General features: G+C 40.0%; 1 pseudogene; it reads right to left on the reverse strand.

Annotated features, from left to right (window-relative positions):
- Positions 1-5,012: 5,012 nt before the first annotated feature.
- The window catches only part of LOC104424391, a 33,927-nt pseudogene continuing 17,527 nt past the window's right edge, over positions 5,013-21,412 (reverse strand).

The raw sequence follows: 21,412 nt of genomic DNA on the forward strand, positions 1-21,412 counted from the left end.
GCCCGGACCATGCACACCCCTAAGAAAAAGTGACCATATTTGCGACTATGACAAACAAATGCGTATGGGGCACTCTTGAAGACGATGACTCAAAAAGGAAAATGCTGAAATGTTATATCTTTACTTAATAATTTATCTTTATAATGTGTTACAATCGAGGGTACAATATACCCAAAATATATAGGAAAGGAAGTAATCTAATGTAACAAGCAAATTAGTTATCTTAATTTAATAAGGAAATTCTAGGAAATAATCAAATGTCAAAGCAATATTCCTAATATCTAATAATATCTGTAATAAAAAATCTTTTAATAGGAAATTCTATGATATTCATAAATATAAAGCCCATAAAAATGAGGACATGTGAGAGGCATCCAGGAAATTTCGTGCGAAATGGGCAATTTCAAGAATAGAGAAATGCCGGGGGGGAGGAAAACAGAGGATGCTTTGGCTTGGAACAAGGAGCAGTCAAAGTAAACGTCTGCTGGTGGGGACGATTCTGTCTAGCGTTAACGTAAGTAGCGGGACTGATGCTGTTACCTGCTCTGTGGACTTATGTGTCGGGAATAGGAGCAGAAACGTGTTTGTCTGTTGACATTTCTTTATTCGTTTTCGGATTCTTTGGTGTCAATTTATGTTACGCTGGCTAGACCAAGAAAAATCGAACTTCAATGGAGAGGATATGACCAGCTCAGGGAATTGGTATATCAGCTATGGTTAATGAAGAAAATAGAGAGAGTTAAATGGTGGTGAAATCCAAATGGTGGTTTAGTATTAGGATGATTGAGACATTGCCCCCTTAGAAGCATTAGATTTTATGTTAGGTCCATTCTTGTCGCAGCCACTAAAGCCAAGATTGAATCGGAGATGGATATGGTTTTCATGTAAACGGTCCATTTTTTGGACTGGAGATAGTAGACATACAAAAGGTTGCTAAAAATTTCACAAGTTCTTTGATAAAAGAAAGTACCTATTGTTCACTTGTTAAAGTTTGATAAATAATAGATAAACGAAATTTTTTTCTATTGATTGATGATTGTTCTTTTGTTAATGTGTGCTTGTGTCTACTTAAGTGTTCCAACTATTTTAGTAATCTTGATTAGTAGGCAAATGATTCTTATTAGCAGACTTAATTCAATTATATTGTAATTGTATTGTTTGTCTGCATTGGGAACATAGGCGCTGGGGTTGACCTCCATAGTAGATGTACGGTAATAATCCACGTCCAAAATTTATTTGCGTTACCCCACTAAGTAACGTCATTTTGCACAAAGTCACACCATATGCAAGATTCTCTTTGAATATATGTCCAGTGATGATCGAGACTGATTTTTTAGTGGTGTCGGGAAAATTTTTTAGCATGTACATAAAAGAGGTCTAGTTGATCAAATTGATATTTTTATTTGAACTAGACTAGACTAAAAAAAAAAAAAAAAGATTAAATACTTGACTCAAACTCAATCTCATAGAAGCTCAACTTTTTCGGATTGAGTTTGACTCGAGATTTTTTTCTTTTAAATAAACTTGAAAATGACTCGGTTCAATTCGACTTGGGTTATTATCAACGAGTTTTGTGGGAGCTTGATTCAAGCTTGAGCTCAAATTCGACTTTCATAAAGTTTGAACTGATGAGGTTCGGACTTGACTCAATCTCGCACTTGAATTTGTGAATAATTTAGGTAATTTTGAGTAGCTTGATTGGTTTGCACACGAAGAAGTAATTAAAACCTAATTTCAAAGAAGCAAGTGAGAAAATGCTAGGAAAGCACATGGTCGTTTCAATCTTGAGTGCCGTGTATTTCATTCTAGTTGAGGTTTTTCTTCGAATTGGGTTTAATATATTTTCAATCCTCTAATTCATGATATTTGTGCGATTGTGTCCTTGAGAAGGCAAGCCATTACCACTTCGATGGACAGTCGGAGTACACCATGACTGCTCCTCCGTAAGTCGAGCCCGTGATAAATTCTTCACATTTTCCAACCATCACCAATCATCGCTGGTGGTGGCTACGCCACGAAATCCTCCATCCGTTCTCACATCCCTCCCTTTTCTACCTTTGTCTTCTACATTTTACTTTCTTATTATTTCTAAAATAAAACTAGTTTCCTTTGACTTATTTCACTTTGGAAATTACTGAGAAAAATCACGACGCTGAGCAACAACATTAATTTATTTAATTAACATAATTTCTCAATTAAAAAAGGCTATGTCTTTTTTGTAGAGAAAATAGAGAAATAAAAGAAGTCTGTCTAAGACGTCGAGATTAGAACTTGACAACTATTAAAAATTCTTTCGGCTAATCTTATTTCAACATCATAAAACAATGACATTATGTGAATCAATTTCCTCTTTGTACAGCATGGTATCGATGTAGACAATCTGTTAAAGGTAGATAGATACCACAACTTGTCATTGTAACACCAAAATGCATCTATGTCTGATTTTTGTTCATTAAATAAGTAGATGCAAGAAAATAAATAAATTGATATGTATATATTTGAGTGCAACTTCCATACGATTTTACGGAGTTTGTGAGTGAACCCATACAAGGAGGAGCTATGGTCTTATTGGGAGGCAGATGGACATGAACTTCCCTTTATGAGAGTTCAACGGAGCTGTGGTCTATAATTCTTATCACATCGTACCACTGATGTCTTGTCCCTACGCGCGATAATCTTAAGTTGACTTGACTTGCGAATGCGAATTCATTAAATGACTTGGTTGAGCCAGCTGTGGCGTTCATTGAATCTTGACTGTTGACGAAGAAGAGTCCGGAAAGAGAAAAAACATCAGCATCTCTTTCCCCTTTCTACAATACAAGTCCTTTCTAGAGAACATATATTTATCTCGCTCCCATTTTATCTCTACAACGTTCAATTGCATTTGGACTGAACACCGGAAGTGAAGGAGAATGAGGATATCAGTTGGAGGAAGTGTAACGAGAGACGGCCAGATGGTTCCCTCCACCGAGTTGTACCTCAAATCTAGTTTTACGAGGTTCGGAACTCCTTCCCATCGTGGGGATAACACGATATATCTGAGATTCATGGACATACTGAAAGAAGGAACTGAACCCAATTAGATTATTTAAAGATCAGTCCAAAGTAAGTCAACTCCGAAAGGTTCCCCATTAAGGGGGTCGATCCATTGAAACTGTAAATAAACAATTCTAATCTCGACAAGTTTCTGAGATTACCGATTGAAGCTGGAACACTCCCTGAAATATACGTGTAACTGAAGACCACAGTCTCAAGATAACCATCCTCCGGAAAATCGGCAAGGAAACCTGAAAATCAGCAATCACCCAGACCAAAATTCTCCATTTTACCCAACTTTCTTATTATTTCTATATTTTGAATGATCTTGGAAATTTTTTTTTTAAAAAAAATAAAGACATCAGTCGGACGATATCACATGGAAGCCTAATTGGTCTGTGTTTGTTGGTCGTTATATTTGCATTCTTTCACATATATTACATTATTCCACTTTCGAACTAATATGAAGTAATTATTGTGCCTATTGAATTTAAATGGTTATTGGTGAAACATGAGGAAATAACCAAATAAGTCTTAAATCTATTGTATTTATGTCAATTTAGTCATAAACATGTTAATTAGAGAAAAATTTAACTAATTAAAAAAAATTATCTGTGTCAAGTCATGCGACATAAGATGACTAGTGTTGACTAGACCACTATGTCAGTAATTTTTGTCCGATATTGGGCATAATAACTAACTTGAAAAATCGTTAAAAGATTTATGATTAAATTATCCAAATTGAAAGGTTAAGGACTAGATTGACACAAATACAATAGGTTTAAGACTTTTTTTGGTAATTACCAGGTAGAGCACATTCTTTGATTATCCTCTCACATGATTTGTATCTAAACTCCTTAGGTACATTTCCACCGTTGAAATATTTAATAGCGATGTTGGCATTTCGAGAAGCACTTTTGCTACTGTTCCAACCTCAACACTTAGTTTCAGAGACATATTTAGAGAAATCTTATCAAACCAATGAAATTAGTGACTTACTGGTTCATTTCTTGATAATTTTTGGCTGCCACTGTTAATTTGTTTTCTAGATCATGTGTTGCCACACAGACCTGCTCCATGACATAATTTATGGTACATGAAGAACATTATGTTAAATGCAGGATTTAACAATTCTAGAGAACTTACTAAACGCTAGCGTCGGTGATTAAAATCAGCAGACTTTATTTCTTATACAGCATGATTGTTTGACTTCAAAGCAGCACGAGTCACCCGGGTTTCAATGGCACACACCAAGCTTAAGAATTCCATGCACTTTGTTAGGCTAGGAAGATGGCACCTTTGGTCCAGTTCAGCGTAGTACATATATGAAGAAATTTCATGTTATACAAGCTTGAAGAGTTTTCTTTATTCGAGGACCTTCCTAGCAATAGACATACAGGTCTTGAATTTCTTAAGTCCAATCATCTTCTATTGACAGTTTATAATGCCCAATCATGGAGAGGTAAAACTGTGAACTTACTCTAATCAAGCATAACGACCGAAATTCAGTGAACATGATAACATTGTGAAAGTCTAAAAGTAAGTCATCCCAAAACTGATAATACACCCCTCCATGGCTGGATAAATATCAGCATACGGAAGAAAACCCAGAAGCCAACAACATATCTAAGTGGCATGCTCATGTAAAACGACTTCATGTCAATCCAGCCATTGTCCTCGCGTTATTTGGACCTTTGAATAGGAATAGCATCTGCTTCTTCAGGGTTGATAGTTGTTGGGCAACTTTTGTCAAGTGCAAACCCACATAGTCCTTTGTTACCTTCAAACGAACCTTCTGAAAATGTGAGAAACTGTTTCCTTGCTGGGATCATAACAAGAAGTTGATTATAGGAGAAGTTCAGGAATGAAAGGAAGTTCAGATCTGAAAGCTGCATTGGAATTATCCCATCGAGGCAGTTATGTGACAAGTCTAGGGACTCAAGCTGCTGTATTTTCCTAATGAGGGGGTGGGGGGATAGGACCTGAAAGCACATTGTGAGACAGATTGATAAAATAGAGCACTCAGAGATCTCCCAATGCTTCTGGTATTGGACCCTCCAATCTACTGCTCGAGAAGTCAAATGAGGTGAAAACAGTTAGGATCTTTGCTAGTTCAATTTGCAGACCTTTGATAGTAATGCTTACGCTGTTCTGATAATAGAGCTTGCTCCACCCAAGAAAACGGATATTGAAGATGGTCAAAGTGAGAATTAACCTTCATGACCTCCCAAGACATCAGGAAATCTTCAGGAAGCATACTGCTGAAATTGTTGAAAGCTAGGTCAACAATTTGAAGCATCTTCCATGTGCCATTAGTGACTGGACAGCCAATTTGCCTGTAGAATTTTCTGGAATGCAGAACAAGAATTCTCAGGGTAGATATGTTCTTCAAGTGGCACGGGAATACATCCTTAATCCAATTGTTTCCAATGTCTAGCACCTCTAATGTCGAACATTTTGCCAAAGAAATTGGAAGCTTTCCTGTCAAGAGATTACCATTAACATCCAAAGTCCTCAAAAGGCATGTGCCTTGGAATGTATGTGGAATTCCTCCAGTCAGGTTGTTATTCCTTATGTTCCACACCTATGCATTATCCTCGGCTAATGCCGAGTGCCCCCAAGACACTCCAGCCACTAATTTGAAAGGAAATCTAGCTCATTGGGTAGAGTAACTCTTTTTCGCAGTAGGGACTCAATCACCGGACATTTCTTCTTTCTCCTGCCTCTGGGCCTAGATTGAAATTGCTCATCTAACTCCTCAAAATCACCCTGAAGCGAAGGAGCCAAATTGATAAGTATCAGGATTGTCCAAATCTCATGTAGTAAAAAGCTGGATTTCAAAAGAGCAATAAAATTGAATTTTAATATTTGAGAGAATGAGAGAATAGGGCTCACTGGAGTGTAAACATGGCAACCAGTTCTCTCATGATGGTCTCTCACGTGCTTGTACACAAACTTCTTGCCACAATCCTTATGGCCGCATACAAATGGCCTCACCTCAAGATGAACAGCCTTCACATGCTGACGTAAATTTGATTTCTGTCAACAAGGAAAACAATCAGCTAATGTACACTCAGCAGCCACACGATAAATGAGCTCAAGCTTCAAAGTTCCATACAATTATATTCCATGCCCAGCCAAAATCTACTTAGTAGGTGACAGCATCTCACTGTTGAAAAAATGCTGAGACAACCCTCAACATGACATCTGAATGCTTTTGAATCAGCCGAATTTTTCTTCTCATGCGTGCAAAGATGCCGTTGGATATTCTTCCTCAACCGCTTAGTCCCACATATGTTGCAATTGACTAATTGGTGAGCTGACCGCATGTGCTCCTTCAGATAGTCAACATTGCTGAAGTATTTCATGCACTCATAACAGAAAGCCTCCACAGTCTCTAGTTTGACTGCAGCAATTGAAATGACGTTATTATCGAATGGCACATTAAATAGCTCATAGATATCATTTGGCTTCACCAAGACACCTTCATAATTAAGTGACTCACCATGAGAATCCTCATGCTTTCACAACTTCGATGCAAACTTGAAAACCTTTCCACACCCAACCTCCGGACAAACATGCTGCTTCAGACTCTTACATTCACCAGACGTCGATGGTTCCTCATCATTGTGAATTTCATTCAAGTGCTTCTTCATGTTCCCTTGATATGCAAATGACTTATCGCAACCATCAACAGGACAGCTGAAAATCTTGCCTTTATGCTGAAGAAAGTGATGAGCCAAATGGTCTTTTCTCCTATGGCTGGCAGGGCAATCCTCCATAGAACACTTGAGAGGCCTCTGCAAATGAATTTAGCATATTGACACATAGATACAAAGCATACCAACCCCTTGAGCCATTGCCGCTTCCACCTCATCCTGATAAAGACCGAACCGACACGAAAACCAATTCACATCAATTCCCACCGCGGCGGACATTCAAACGCCAGCAAATTCCGCAAACGCAAAACCAGCAATTGCCGATCGAGCTAGTCAAATCGTAGCATCAGAACTCGCGGCCCGAAACGAACCGCGCTGCTTACGAAGCATCGGAAGGCGACGAAGCGAGGAGAACAGACCTGGTGGTGCGATTGGATGTGAGAAGTGAGGAGGGACTTCTTGAACCTGCTGATCCCCGCAGCAATAAAGTAGTAACGCCACCAAATCGCAGAGACGCTTGGATCGGTGTTGTTCTGGGCCTAGCTTGACTGTGTTCAAAGCTATGACCAGTTTGGGCCCAAATTAGGCCCGGCCCGATAAGCTTTCCATCCAACGAGATTAGATCTGCGAACAGGAAGCTGCTTACTTCGCGATTGTTGCGTACATTACTAGATACGAGCATGAAGATGTATAGAGAGTTACCGTGAGGTTTCGTCGCAGAGATTGCTGAGGTAGATTTTCGTGATGGACATGGAGGTTGACGACGGTTCGGAAGCATGAGGTAAAGAGAAGCTCTAGCATACGTGCATATAGTAAGTATTTATCTAAGATTTTTCTTTATATAGGCACAGAAGCACATTCTCATCTCAGCACGAATTAAAGGTCTTGATTGCATGTCAGATGCGCATGAAGTACAACTTGAAGTGTTGAGGAGAAGAAGTGCTTGCATGAAGATTCTCAATTAGTTTTTCGTCTTAAAAATCATTCAGGATGTTGCAACCTTCTTATTTGGGCCTATTAACTTGGTGTAAATGTCTCGACATTTGATGCAGGCACTTACATTCCAAGACGCACACGCACCTAAACACCTACAGAAATGGCAGTGCACCTTATGTTGAGTTCCTTATTACCCCAAATTTTACAATACAAGCTCCTCTATCATATGCTCTAAGTACAAAATTTAAGGAGCGCAATGGTGATGATAACACCTTTTTGTAGTTCGCTGAAGGTATGTTGGCTTTTGTTGGGTTAGTATTGAAAAACATTCTGCTGCCTGTTGGTGTCATGATCGTCTGCTTCAATATTGCTGTAATCTCCTTTGGCTGCAAACACCATTTTGATAGAAAACCTTTTGATGATGATGTCGCCAATGCTTATTTCAAAATGTCAATGCAAGTCAGAAGGGTATTGTTGTCTCTGGCTTTTGTCGTTGAGCAACCAAACTTGCCTCCATCCTCCATTGCGATTAGCAATTGCGGATGTTGGAGAAAGACCTGATGAAACCACAAAAGGGAAATTTACATGCTTCCTCTTGCAGGCACCCACAATTAGACGGCTTCACCTCCATGTTATCAGCCAAGATTTTAATTCAGTTCATCTCATTTGACACTGTCACAAACCCAAATTCGAATGCGGAAACACCCAAGCCCGGTCTCTACCAAAATTACTCTAAACCCATAGTAAGCTTATAATGATTCCTTATTCCCTTTTTCTCTCTCTCTTTATTCTCATTTTTTTTATTTACTGATATTTGTCCCTCTCGCCCTTTTCCTCTTCAAAGATCGAGGACACCAGATTATACTTAAGAACGACATGAGTTTCAAAGCCACGATTCGTGATCAAGACACCCAGACTCCAAGCTGCACATAGACAGACTTAGCCATCAACTGCTTGTATTCTTAACCAAACGACCGCAATTGATGACAATCTCCGGCCACCGCCATTAACCGTTATAATCCACCGTGACTCATACATGGACTCACAAGGAAACGAGTGTGGAAGACTAACACGGTAGAAGCCTCGGTCAAGAATATCACCAGAAATAAAGGTTGAGAACAATAACTTGAGATCACATACTCATCGCCCACTACCATGGAAATTACCGGCGAGCGTAGCACAGAACAAAGAATTATAGTGATTCAGAAATGTATTCAGCCATTGTGAAAACATTACAACTCATGCTTAAATGACTTGAAAATCAATTAATATCACTTAATCAATGTCAGCATACTTTCGGATTCAGAATTTGACGAAACTAATTATCTACATTGAAACCTCATAGACATTTCGTCGAGCACATTGCAGTCCATCCATTAAGGAGCAGATTTTTGACAACAACGTCTTTGAGACCATATTGCAAACGAAATTAACATGTGAAGTTCGAAATCAAATACACGACTCTAACATGACCGATCCTAATTAAAGCAAAACGAGCTTTACATTCGCTTCACCTCCGCCAGAATGATAGCATTATGGAGAATCGGAGATTACCTTGTCAATGAAGCCAAGGTAAGTCATAGTACGCAGTACAATTAACTCTTGGGAGCTCTCACGATCGTCGTGGGCTAAAATAAAGACCGGTGGAAGAGCTTGAAAGCGAGTTTTGGCCCCTTCAATCTTCATTTTCGTGAAACAAAGTGGAACAGGGGCTTCTCCGGAGGCGGCAGTCCGACGATGGCTACGTCGCCTTGGGCTTGGTGATGAGCTAGAAACGAGAAAGAGAGTCTTTGGAAATCGAATCCCTAGAGGAATTCTGGTGAAGTCTCCCTCAAAAGTGCTCTCCGGAATGTTTCAAACTCAATCTTATGGGTCAAATTCACGAGCAAACGGGTTTGGGTCTGGATCAAGCTATCGGGCCAGATTTGAATTCAATGGCCGAATGGGCTTCAAATATTATCTTTCTCTCTCATTCTTTTTATTATTTATTATTTATATTTTCCAATTTTCCGATTTATATATCCAACACATGCATATACGATTTTGTGGACAAAAAATTCCGATGTCTGTCGTAGATTATTTTTAGATCACTTAAGTGTTATATAACTTTTAATCAATTAATTAAGTTCTATAACGTCTTTTTTCCAATCATTTGAGTGTTATATACATTTTCAATCGATCACTTGGGTGTCATAAGTTTTTGAAAAGTTTCATCACAAGTGCTTTACCACGTTAGGTTTTTAGCACTTATATAAATGTTTTTAAAAAATTGATGGCACTAAGTGATTAATTGAAAATTATGGTAGTTAAATGATTTTTTTTTTAAGTTATGATACTCAAGTTATTGAAAAAAAAAAACAAGAAGAATAAAAGAAGAAGTTATGACCCTCAAATGAGTGCCGTACGAAAATTATGACACTTGTGTTGTCCTTATCCAATAGTAAATCACTATCTTTGTTGCAAAATAAAGTCAATATACATGAGCAATGGGTAGGAGGTTGCACGATATATTATTAAATAAGCGCAATATATTTAAGAATCAGTGTGCAAGCAATCTACTGTTGGAAAGTGCACTCGATGATGATTGTTTTGGTGCCCGAAACTTAGTCATTTGAGTTCGTATGGACCTCAAAACAAGCAAGAGAAGTTGCCAAATCTGCCATGTTGGATTAGAGAATTCACAAACTGTTCGTGCAGACAAGTCCAATCCCAACGCACCACATCTAACATACCAAGAGTTATTTAAGAAGGACTTGATTAAGAATTGGGTAGAGTTAGAGGAGTTGATTCCAAAAAAAAACAAAATTTGAAGGATCCAATTGCACAAGCAACAGAAGTGTAAATACTCTAGATGCGGATGAATAAACAGAATGTCTTTTCAAAAGTGATGGAGAATTATGAAGAGAAGAACAAAGGAAAATACTTCATTTTGAGTTTAATAACTAAACCTTAGCTGAAATCTCCATGGACATTAGTGGCTGAACAACACTTTATCCCAGAAACGATAATAAGCAAACCTCCAAGATTTGATCAATGCTAACGGACCACAAAATATCTAGAAGCCAACCACAAATCCAAGTGATATGCCCATGTAAAACCACTTCTCGCTATCATCATTGTCACCATGGTCATCTATGTCGCTTTGAGTTGGAACACAACCTGCTTCTTCCACCCCGTTTGTGGCAATTGACCGAGTTTTCTCGAGCGGATTCTTGCACGATTGGTTTCCTCCGAAAGGACTTGAGCAATTTGTTCCCAGCTGGAATCCACACAATCCGGCATTGCCTTCGAAGGAACTCGCTGAAAAGGTGAGAAATTGTTTGACTGCCGGGATGCTTCCTTCTAGCTTATTGTATGAGAGGTTAAGGAAGGAAAGAAAAGTAAGATCTGAAAGCCGTGGGGGAATCGTCCCATTGAGTTCGTTCCATGAAAGGTCCAAGGACTCAACCTGTTGCAAGTGTCCTAAGGATGAAGGAAGTGACCCTGAGAATGCGTTGCTTGATAAGTTGAGGAAATGAAGCCCTTTGAGAGCCCCCAGAGTATAAGGTATTGGACCTTCGAAATTGTTGCCTGAGAAGTCGATTGAAGTGAAAATAATCAAGATCTTCACCAACTCCACTTTCAGACCTTTAACGGTGACGGTTATTGTGTCTTGATAAAAAAAGTCCAGCGGAGTGAAGGAATGGATATTGGATACGGTTGATGTCTACATTAGCCTTCATAGCCTCCCAAGTTGTGAGGTATTGAGGAGGCAGACTACCACTGAAATTGTTGGAAGATACGTCTACAATTTGAAGCATCTGCCAGGTGTTAGGACTATGCTGACATCCAATTTTCCCGCGCAATTTGTTGGATCGTAAAACAAGGACACGGAGACTTGATATAGCTTGAAAATGGCATGGAAATGTCCCTTCTATTTGATTATCCCCGATGTTCACAATCTCCAACCTCGTGCAATTTGCCAACGACAACGGAATCTGCCCCTGCAAGAAATTCTCGCTGATATCGAATGTCCTTAGATTGCATGTCGCCAAGATGTTTCGCGGAATATTGCCACTCAACTGGTTATTTTGTAGATTCAATACATGGAACACCATCATTAAACAATCAGGAATAGTTCCTTTCAAATGGTTATGCGATAAGTCAAGCACTCCAAGATAATCAACTTTGCAAAGTGACTTTGGGATGGACCCATGGAAGTTGTTCTTTGAAAGGGAGAAGAAAGATGTGTTTGATGATAGGTGGTCGCCGATGTTATCCGGGATAACAAAAGTGATGTTGTTACTTGATAAATCCAAGTACTCAGCGCTTGGCGGCAGGGGTGGCATATTTCCTTGGAGCATGTTTGAGTGGAGGTCCACGATAGACAGAGTAGAAGTAACATTGTGTGTAGTTGTTTCCAACTCTACAAAGAAATTAGAGGAAAGATTGAGATGTTGAAGTAGTTCCAATGTCCATATCCATCTCGGTATCTCCCCTTGCAGATGATTGTGGGAGAGGTCAAGGGCGACCAATTTGGACTGGTTAGCCAAAAACTGAGGCAATATCTGCAACTGGCAGGAAGCCAAAAATAACGTATAAAATTCAAGGAAAGAGGATGCAGCAGCAGAAGCAGGCGCCATAGCATCAATGGACAAGCCATTGTACAATAGATCAAGATCAGTTAATTTTCCTAATCCTTGAAGCATGTCAATATTCATCGAGCCACTGAAATTATTGGAAAAGAGTGAGAGGTATTGAAGCTGTTGCAGTTTGAATATGGATGTTGGTATTGACCCTTGTAACTAGTTTCTTTCCAAATCAAGTACACTCAGTTGATCCAAAGAGGCATTCGGATGTATGATAAGTTGACCAGTAAATCTATTGCGTGAAAGGAATATCCTCTTAAGTCGGGGAAGTGTAAACAGAGCTGGGGGAATGTCACCTTCCAATGAATTGCCTTCCAAGTATATTCTTTCGAGATGCGGAAAGTTTTGCCAGCCAATGGAGGTGATATGACCCGTTAAAGCATTGTTAGATAAAATATATTTTGGTCAGATTTCTGGATGCACCAAGTGGCGGAACTGAACCAGTAAGACTATTATAAGACAAGTCTAGATAAATCAGCTCCGATACGTTCTTCATCGGCCAAGTTGGCCGGCCCAATAGAGGCCCAAGAGGGAGTGGTCGACCGGCCATAAAGGAGCCCAAGCCCAAGCCCAACTCCAAGGCCCATGATGCATGCAAGTGTTGTAACAAGTGGCACAAAGAAGAGCATGCATTGGCCATGGTTAAGGCAAAGCAATCATTACAAATGATGAGAGTTTGGGGGTATAAGAGGGAAGAGAGAGAGAGAGGGTGGCCGGATTTCTCATTTGGCCGAGAGAGAGGGAGAGAGAGAGAGAGAGAGAGAGAGAGAGATCGTGCGAGAGAGAGGGGGAGCGGCTGAGAGAGAGGAGGAGGAACCGTCCGTCCGCCGTGTGCCGCCGTGTTCGCCGCCGTACGCCGTCGACCGACCGGTCTAGAGGCAAGTGGGAGTCCTCTAGCTTCTCTTGCATGCTTGAATGTTGTTTGCATGTTAAACTTTTGGGTGTTTAAGTGAGAAAAACCAAGGTGTGGTTGGCTTATACTTGAATCGCATGACTGTTCTTGCTCGGATCATGTGAGTCAGAATGTTGTTTGAGCTTGCATGTGTGTTTAGAGTCCGCTTTTGGCTTTGATTTCTTCATTAGAGTTGTAGCTAACATCTTTAACTACAACATACTGAAATTTAGTGGAAAATGATGTAGATTTTAGGGGTTAAAGTCTCATCCTACGGAGACCCCAGATCTGGAAAGATTTTACTGACCTTTGGTTGGATTTGTGGTTGCATGTTGGTTTGTGTTGAGAATCTCACTTCTATTTCTTCATGAAAGTTGTAGGAGACATCTTAAACTATAACATACTCAAATTTTAAGTGAAATAAACAATTATAGCCTAGTAAATCAACTAGATCTTGAAGACGGTGATTCTGGTGATGTATTCCGAGACACCCGAGACTTCATGGACATAGATGATGACTATACTATGGTTATTTGACTTAGATCTCTTCATGAAACTTGTAGAGGACATCTTGATGTATAACATATCCAAATTTCAGAGGAAACTAAAGAGCATAGGTAGGTGAAATATCAATATTTCGGAGATGTGTACACTGGACGATGCGGTAATGGATCCAGAAGCTTCGTGAGACTGTATAAAATAATCTAAAAAGAATATGGCTTGGAGTTCTTCATGAAAGTTGTACGAAAATATCTTGGCTATAACTCAGTGAAATTTCATAATTTTTGGAGGCCATATGGATATTTTAATTGAATTTCTTCGGAAACCGTGCATTCTGGTTTCATCCGAGAATTATATGATGTTTTGTGAAAATTGGGAAATTGTGTGAAATGCTATTTGGCCATGTATTTTGTATGAAATTATCATCCTATTGGCTTGTTTAATATTTGCTGTAATTTTTATAATTTTGGGAATTTGTTGATATTAAATTTATGGAAATGACAAAAGTTGGAATTTAAATAAATAAATAAATAAATAAATAAAGAGAAAAATAAAATAAAATAGATTATTTTATTGGCCATAAATTTCATTAAATTTATCTTGTTGCATGTATGATAAAGTCTTGGTATATGTATGACATTGAATCGAGATGCATGTGTGATAAAGTCTTGGTATATGTATGACATTGAATTGTGATGCATGTGTGAATCCTATGCCAAGTATGACTTGTTTGATGTCACGCCATATGCCATGTTAAATTGAGATCAAAATAATGGTAAATGTGGATAATGATAAGTGAGGAGGTGGTTGTGGTGGATGTTAATGCCCGGAATGTATAAGAGATGCATTGCCGGATGGCCCCGGGAGATTCGGGATGCCGGAATGTGGGGTGCCGGAAGCCCCGTCGGAGGTTTTCGCCCGAAGGGAATGCCTCGCGATGCCGTGGATTTGGGTGCGGGATGCCCACAGGAGTGTAAATGCGGAAGCCCTATCGGAGGTTTCGCCCAAAGGGAATGCCTCGTGATGCGGTTGGGATGTGAGATGCCCGGAATGTGGGGGCCGGATGCCGGTGGGCCGGGATGGCTGAATGCGGAAGCCTCGGAGGTCTTTGCCCGAGGGGATGATGAGATTGATGATTTGAGGAATGGGTGATGTGGTGATCAAATTGAAAGTTAAAAGTGGAAATTAAAACCATGGCATGATATGCATGATGATATGCATGATGATGATGATGATGATGATGATGATGATGATGATGATGATGATGATGATGATGATGATGATGATGATGATGATATGTGATGTGAAATAATGATGATCACCCATGGCATGACATGCATGATATGCATGATGATGATAATGATGATGATATATGATATGCATGGTGATATGCATGATGATGATGATAATGATGATATATGATATGCATGATGATATGCATGATGATGATGATGATGATGATGATATGTGATGTGAAATAATGATGATCACCCATGACATATATGATATAATGATGCCATGATGATGATGACTTGTGTGATGTGATGATGTAATGATGATGATATGTGATGTGAAATAATGATGATCACCCATGGTATGATATGCATGATGATGATGATAATGATGATGATATATGATATGGCATGATGACCTGTGTGATGTGATGATGTCATGATGATGATGACACATATGATATAATGATGCCATGATGATGATGACCTGTGTGATGTAATGATGTCATGATGATGATGACACATATGATATAATGATGCCATGATGATGATGACCTGTGTGATGTGATGATGTTATGATGATGATGACATATATGATATAATGATGCCATGATGATGATGACATGTGTGATGTAATGACGCATGATAGTATGCGCATGGCTTCAAGGTAAGTAACGCCTGCAATGCATGTATGATTTGCATGATGCATTGAGTTGTTATTGGATTCATTATCTGCTGAGTGGTTGTACTCACCCCTTTTGGGGACCAACATTTCAGATTAGCAGTATGCCGCTTCATGCCGTCACGCGGGGTGCATTTTATGGGTTACCGTCCGACGTCAAGGTAGAGTGTGAGGAGTTCACTGCCCTTTCCGTACCTGACTCACCTACATACGTGTGCGCTGTTTTGTCTCGTACGACATAGGCCCGGCCGGGGCCCGATTGTCCAGGAGTTTGTCTCGTCCACGTTCGCCGCGATGGGGGTGATGAGAGGGATGCTGCCGCCGCCGCCCGACGCACCGAACGGATGTGAGGCCTGTACGTGACGAGTAGGGCTGTTTCTTTTGGATAGTTAGCCGACACTTATGATGGGGATTGTACACGTGAGATGAAGAGGGTCGAGGGTTCTTTTTGAGGTTTTAGGCTAGACATGGCTGAGTCCTAGCTTTTCCTTTGATGTTCTGACCCAAAAGAAGTCCCATCTTGAAAATATATATGTAAATAAAGTGTCGTGGCTCGTTTATAAAATTATGGTGATTAGTGGTGTGTATTTGTATTATGGTTGGTAGGGGGAGAGATTGTGATGTTCTAATTTGCTTCCGCTAATGAGTCGCGCTAGGACCGTTTTGTTTAAAAAAAAAAAAAATGTGTGTCCAAGAATTACGACGCTTCTTCTAAGAAGAAAGGTAATAAGGTGTAACATTGGCGCCGGTGGCGACCTACGAAGGGTTGGGTGCCACATTAGGTGACGCTCACGAACGACTCTTCGAGAGACGATCTTAGGCAATGATATGAGGAAGATGATTCTATAATACAACCATTTTCAATATTTTCATTGGCATTTGACAGTTTTTTCATCCATTAAAACTCTGGTTTACTTTCCAACAAATTTTGGCCAAAAAAAATTTAGTTTTTAATTTGTTATTTTATATTAATTTTAAGAACAAATTAAAGCGCCAGCATTATCCGCTATGGAAAAAAATAATGATGGTCACTTTCATCCTAGAGTAAAACTCCGTGATATTTTTGGGACATTTGGTGAGACATTTTTATCCCCTAGAAATGTGTAAATGATATTTCTAGGGATTTGGCCTGACATTTAAATTAGAAGAAATTTTACATACTTAAGAGAAATGATTTTATAGACAAATATTAATTTTGTTTTAAGCATTACCAAAGGAGATGGTAGAAATCCGACTTCCAAGCCTTCAACAATCTCGGAAAGGAAAATACTGACCAGGACTTCTCAACTATTCAATGATAAAAATGGATCAGGTGATTAGTGATTGATCATAATGAAACCAGTGGATTCTCAGTTGAATTTTACCATATTGCATTATGTACAACTGACAATAGCTCATCACAAGCATCTTTCGCTAAGTATAATTCACTCTCTTATCTTCATATACAAAACAATAGCAAACTCTATCAACTACAAACAAGTGACACGAGGATGATGAGTGAACTCGTCACCTTTGCTCGACCCTATGAGGCAAAAAACCACAGCTACTATACGTTATCCTCGGTTGCTGCCGAGTGCCCCTGAGACACTCCAGCCACTAATCTGAAAGGAAATCTAGCTCATTGGGTAGAGTAACTCTTTTTCGCAGTAGGAACTCAATCGTCCGACATTTCCTCTTTCTCCCACCTCTGGGCCTAGATCGAAATTGCTCATCTAACTCCTCAAAATCACACGGGTTTGGTTATTACACTCTAAAAAGAGCATTAGCTTTCGCTCCCTCCTTCACCTCAACCCCTCGAGCCATTGCCCCTTCCATCCTGATAAAGACCAAAGCAACACGAAAACCACTTCACCACAGTTCCCATCGCGGCGGACATTCAAACGCGAGTAATTCCGCAAATGCAAAACCAGAAATTGCCGATCGAACTAGTCATATCATAGCATCAGAACTCGCGGCCCATAATGAATCGCGCTGCTTACGAAGCATCGAAAGGCGACGAAATGAGGAGAATTGACCTGGTGGTGCGATTGGATGTGAGAAGTGACGGGGGACTTCTAGGAGCTGCAGATCCCGTGGTACTCGCACTCGCAGTAGTAACGCCACCAACTGGAAGAGGCGCTTGGATCGGTGTTGTTCTGGGCCTAGCTTGACTGGGTTCAAAGCTATGATCAGTTTGGGCCCCAATTAGACCTGGCCCGATAAGCTTTCCATCGAACGAAATTAGATCTGCGAACAGGAAGCTGCTTACTTCGCCATTGTTGCGTACATAATTAGATACGAGCATGAAGATGTATAGGGAGTTACCGTGAGGTGACTAATCCGCATTGAAACCTAATAGATATTTCGTCAAACAGATCGCAGTCAACCGATTGAGGAGCAGATTTTTGCAATTTCAAACTCGTATTTGTGACCTTACGCAAACGAAATGATGTGAAATTCAGAATCAAATACATGACTCTAACATGAGCGATCCTAATTGGAGCAAAACGAGCTTTACATTGACTTCTCCTTCGCTAGAATCACAGCATTATGGAGAATCAGAGATTACCTTATCAATGGAGCCAAGCTAAGTTGCTCAGGTAAATTTAATAAGTTATAAGACAAATTGATGTGGATATATTATTTTCGAAATATCCTGTCACAAAATTCGAATCTAAGCACCTCAGGTAAATTTCCGTAGTTCAAATATTTAACAGCGGTGCTGGCATTTCGAGCACGACGCTACTGTTAATGGTCCAAGCACATCAGTTAAGTGATCCTCATGGGATGTCTTGGGAGCATGCCCAGGGATGCAGCCTACTAGTCTCGGTGAAGTATTATCCTGGGACTTGATCAGGAGGTTGCAAGATTCTTCAATGATCTCGATATGGATGTCAGGTTCCAGGATCAAGTGTGCGTACTTTGGCAGCCCTTGGTCCTCCATCTCGGCTGCCGCTGCTTTCATTCTCTTAGTTCCTACCGTCATTTTGGCCTCTTTAGCCATTTACGTGAATTATCGTTTCAATGAGCCAACCTCAGCAACTCAGTTTCGGAAACATATTTAGAGACATCTTATGAGACTAATTAAATTGGTGAAGTTCTGGTTTCATTTCTTGATAGCGCTTTGGCTGCTACTCTTAATTTGTTTTCTCGACCTTGTGCGACCACATGAAACTATTCCAAGACATAATTTAAGGTACGATGAAGAGCATTATATTGACTGCAGGATTTAACAATTCTAGAGAACTTAACTAAATGCCTGCACCGCTGATTGAGATTAGCAGACTGTATGTCTTATACAACATGATTGTTGGCTTGAAAGCAGCAGCAATCACTAATCAGATCATTGATGAAGTCAACGGGTCACCCCTACTCCAATTGCACATGCCAAACATGTGAAACCCGTGCACCTTGTTAGAGCTGGGAAGAGAGCACCCTTAGTCCGGTTTGGCACAGTACATATTTGAAGAAATTTTATGTCGTACAAGCTTGAAAAATTTTCTTTATTGAAGGGCTTTACTAGCACTAGACATACAGGTCTTGAATACCTTTAGTCCAATCATCTTCTACCAGATGCACATCCTCAGTTCTGCTTCGTAGACCTTTGACAGTTTATGAGACAATCACGGAGACAAAAAACTATGATCTTACTCCAATCAAGCATAACGGCCAAAGTTCAGTGAATATGATAACATTGCGAAAGTCTGAACAGCAAGTCATCCCAAAACTGATAATACGCATGCCCCCATGGCTGGATAAACATTAGGGCCCCGCAAAAGACCCAGAAACCAATAACAAATCCGAGTGGCATGCTCATGTAAAACGACTTCATGTCAATCCAGCCGTTGTCCTTGCGTTGTTTGGACCTTTGAGTAGGAACAGCATTAGCTTCTTCAGGATTGGTAGTTGTTGGGCAACTTTTGTCAAGTGGAAACCCACATAGTCCTTCGTTACCTTCAAACGAACCTTCTGAAAATGTGAGAAACTGTTTACTTGCTGGGATCATACCAACAAGTTGATTATAGGAGAGGTTCAGGAATGAAAGGAAGTTCAGATCTGAAAGCTGCATTGGAATTGTCCCATTGAGGTAGTTATGTGACAAGTCTAGGGACTCAAGCTGATGTATTTTTCCTAATGAAGGGGGGGATAGGACCTGAAAGCACATTGTGTGACAGGTTGAGAAAATAGAGTGCTCGGAGATCTCCCAACGCTTTTGGTATTGGACCCTCCAATCTATTGCTCGAGAAGTCGATTGAGGTGAAAACAGTTAGGATCTTCTCTAGTTGAAGCTGCAGACCTTTGAAAGTAACACTTAACGGTGTCCTGATAATAGAGATTGCTCAACCCAAGAAACGGATATTGAAGATGGGCAAATTGGTTGTCCAGTCAATAATGGCACATGGAAGATGCTTCAAATTGTTGACCTAGCTTTCAACAATTTCAGTGGTATGCAATCTCAGAGTAGATATGTTTTTCAACTGGCATGGGAATACATCCTTAATCCGATTGTTTCCAATGTCTAGCACCTCTAACATGGAGCATTTTGCCAAGGAAATCGGGAGCTTTCCTGTCAAGAGATTACCATTAACATCCAAAGTCCTCAAGAGGCAAGTGCCTGGGAATGTATGCGGAATTCTTCCCGTCAGGTTGTTATTCCTCAAGTTCAACACCTTGAGAGTCTCCAACATTAAGCACTGAGGGATGGTCCCCATCAAATGGTTCTTTGAAAGGTCAAGTACCTGAAGATTCCGGGCTTCGCAAATTGATTCTGGGACAGGGCCATGGAAATGATTGTTTGAAAGAGAGAAGAAAATTGTGGAACCCAGGTGTTTACCCATATCATTTTCAAGAACTGAACTGAAATTGTTACTCGAGAAATCCAGGTAGACACTTCTCAGTGGCAAAGGTAAAGTTTTCCCCTGGAGTTTGTTTCTGTGGAGGTCTATAACAGACAAAGTATAAGTGAGATTAGGTAAAGGTCCTCCCAATTTTTCGAAGAAATTAAAAGAAAGATTGACATCAGAAAGAAATTTACTCTCCCATATCCAATTTGGTATCTTTCCTTGAATTTGATTGTCGGAGAGGTCTAGATTGCGTAACATGGGTAGATTTTTCAAGAATTCCGGTAACAAACTCAGCTGACAAGAAGCCAACTTTAAAGTGGGAGAGTAGGGAAACCGAACACAGCAGAAGTGGAAGCAGTAGCATTAATTGACAAATGATTGTGGGAAAGATTGAGATATGTGAGGTTCTTGAGCGGCTGAAACACATCAATGTGTAATGAGCCGCTGAAATTATTAAAAGAAAGTGAGAGGTAGCTAAGCCCTCGAAGTTCAAAAACATTCGCTGGTGTGGGTCCCTTTAAATTATTGCTGCTCAAATCAAGCAAGGTTAGTTGATAGCAAGTGACATTTAAAGACCCACTCAGCTCAACGGAAAACTGATTGTTGGACAAATTTATGATCTTGACCGAAGGAAGTATAAAGAGAGACGGGGGAATGCTGCCCTCCAGTGAGTTGTGCCGCAGATCTAGATTCACAAGGCTTAGAAGTTCTTCCCATTGGGTGGACTTAATCTCTCCTGCTAGAGCATTGCGGAATAGCATAATGTGTCTCAGATTCTTGGACATACTGAACGAAGGAACCGAACCAGTAAGATTATTTAAAGACAAGTCCAAATAAGTCAGCTTTGACAGTTTCTCCATTGAGCTCGGGATCGATCCACTCAATCTGCAATTAGACAATTCCAATCGCGACAAGTTTCTAAGATTACCAATTGAATCTGGAAGCCTCCCTGAAATACTCGTGTGACTCAGCACCAGAGTCTCAAGAGAACTATCCTCTGGAAAATTGGGCAAAGGACCCTGA

The sequence above is a fragment of the Eucalyptus grandis genome, chromosome 1 (assembly GCF_016545825.1).
Source record: "Eucalyptus grandis isolate ANBG69807.140 chromosome 1, ASM1654582v1, whole genome shotgun sequence".
NCBI classification, from domain to species: Eukaryota; Viridiplantae; Streptophyta; class Magnoliopsida; order Myrtales; family Myrtaceae; genus Eucalyptus; species Eucalyptus grandis.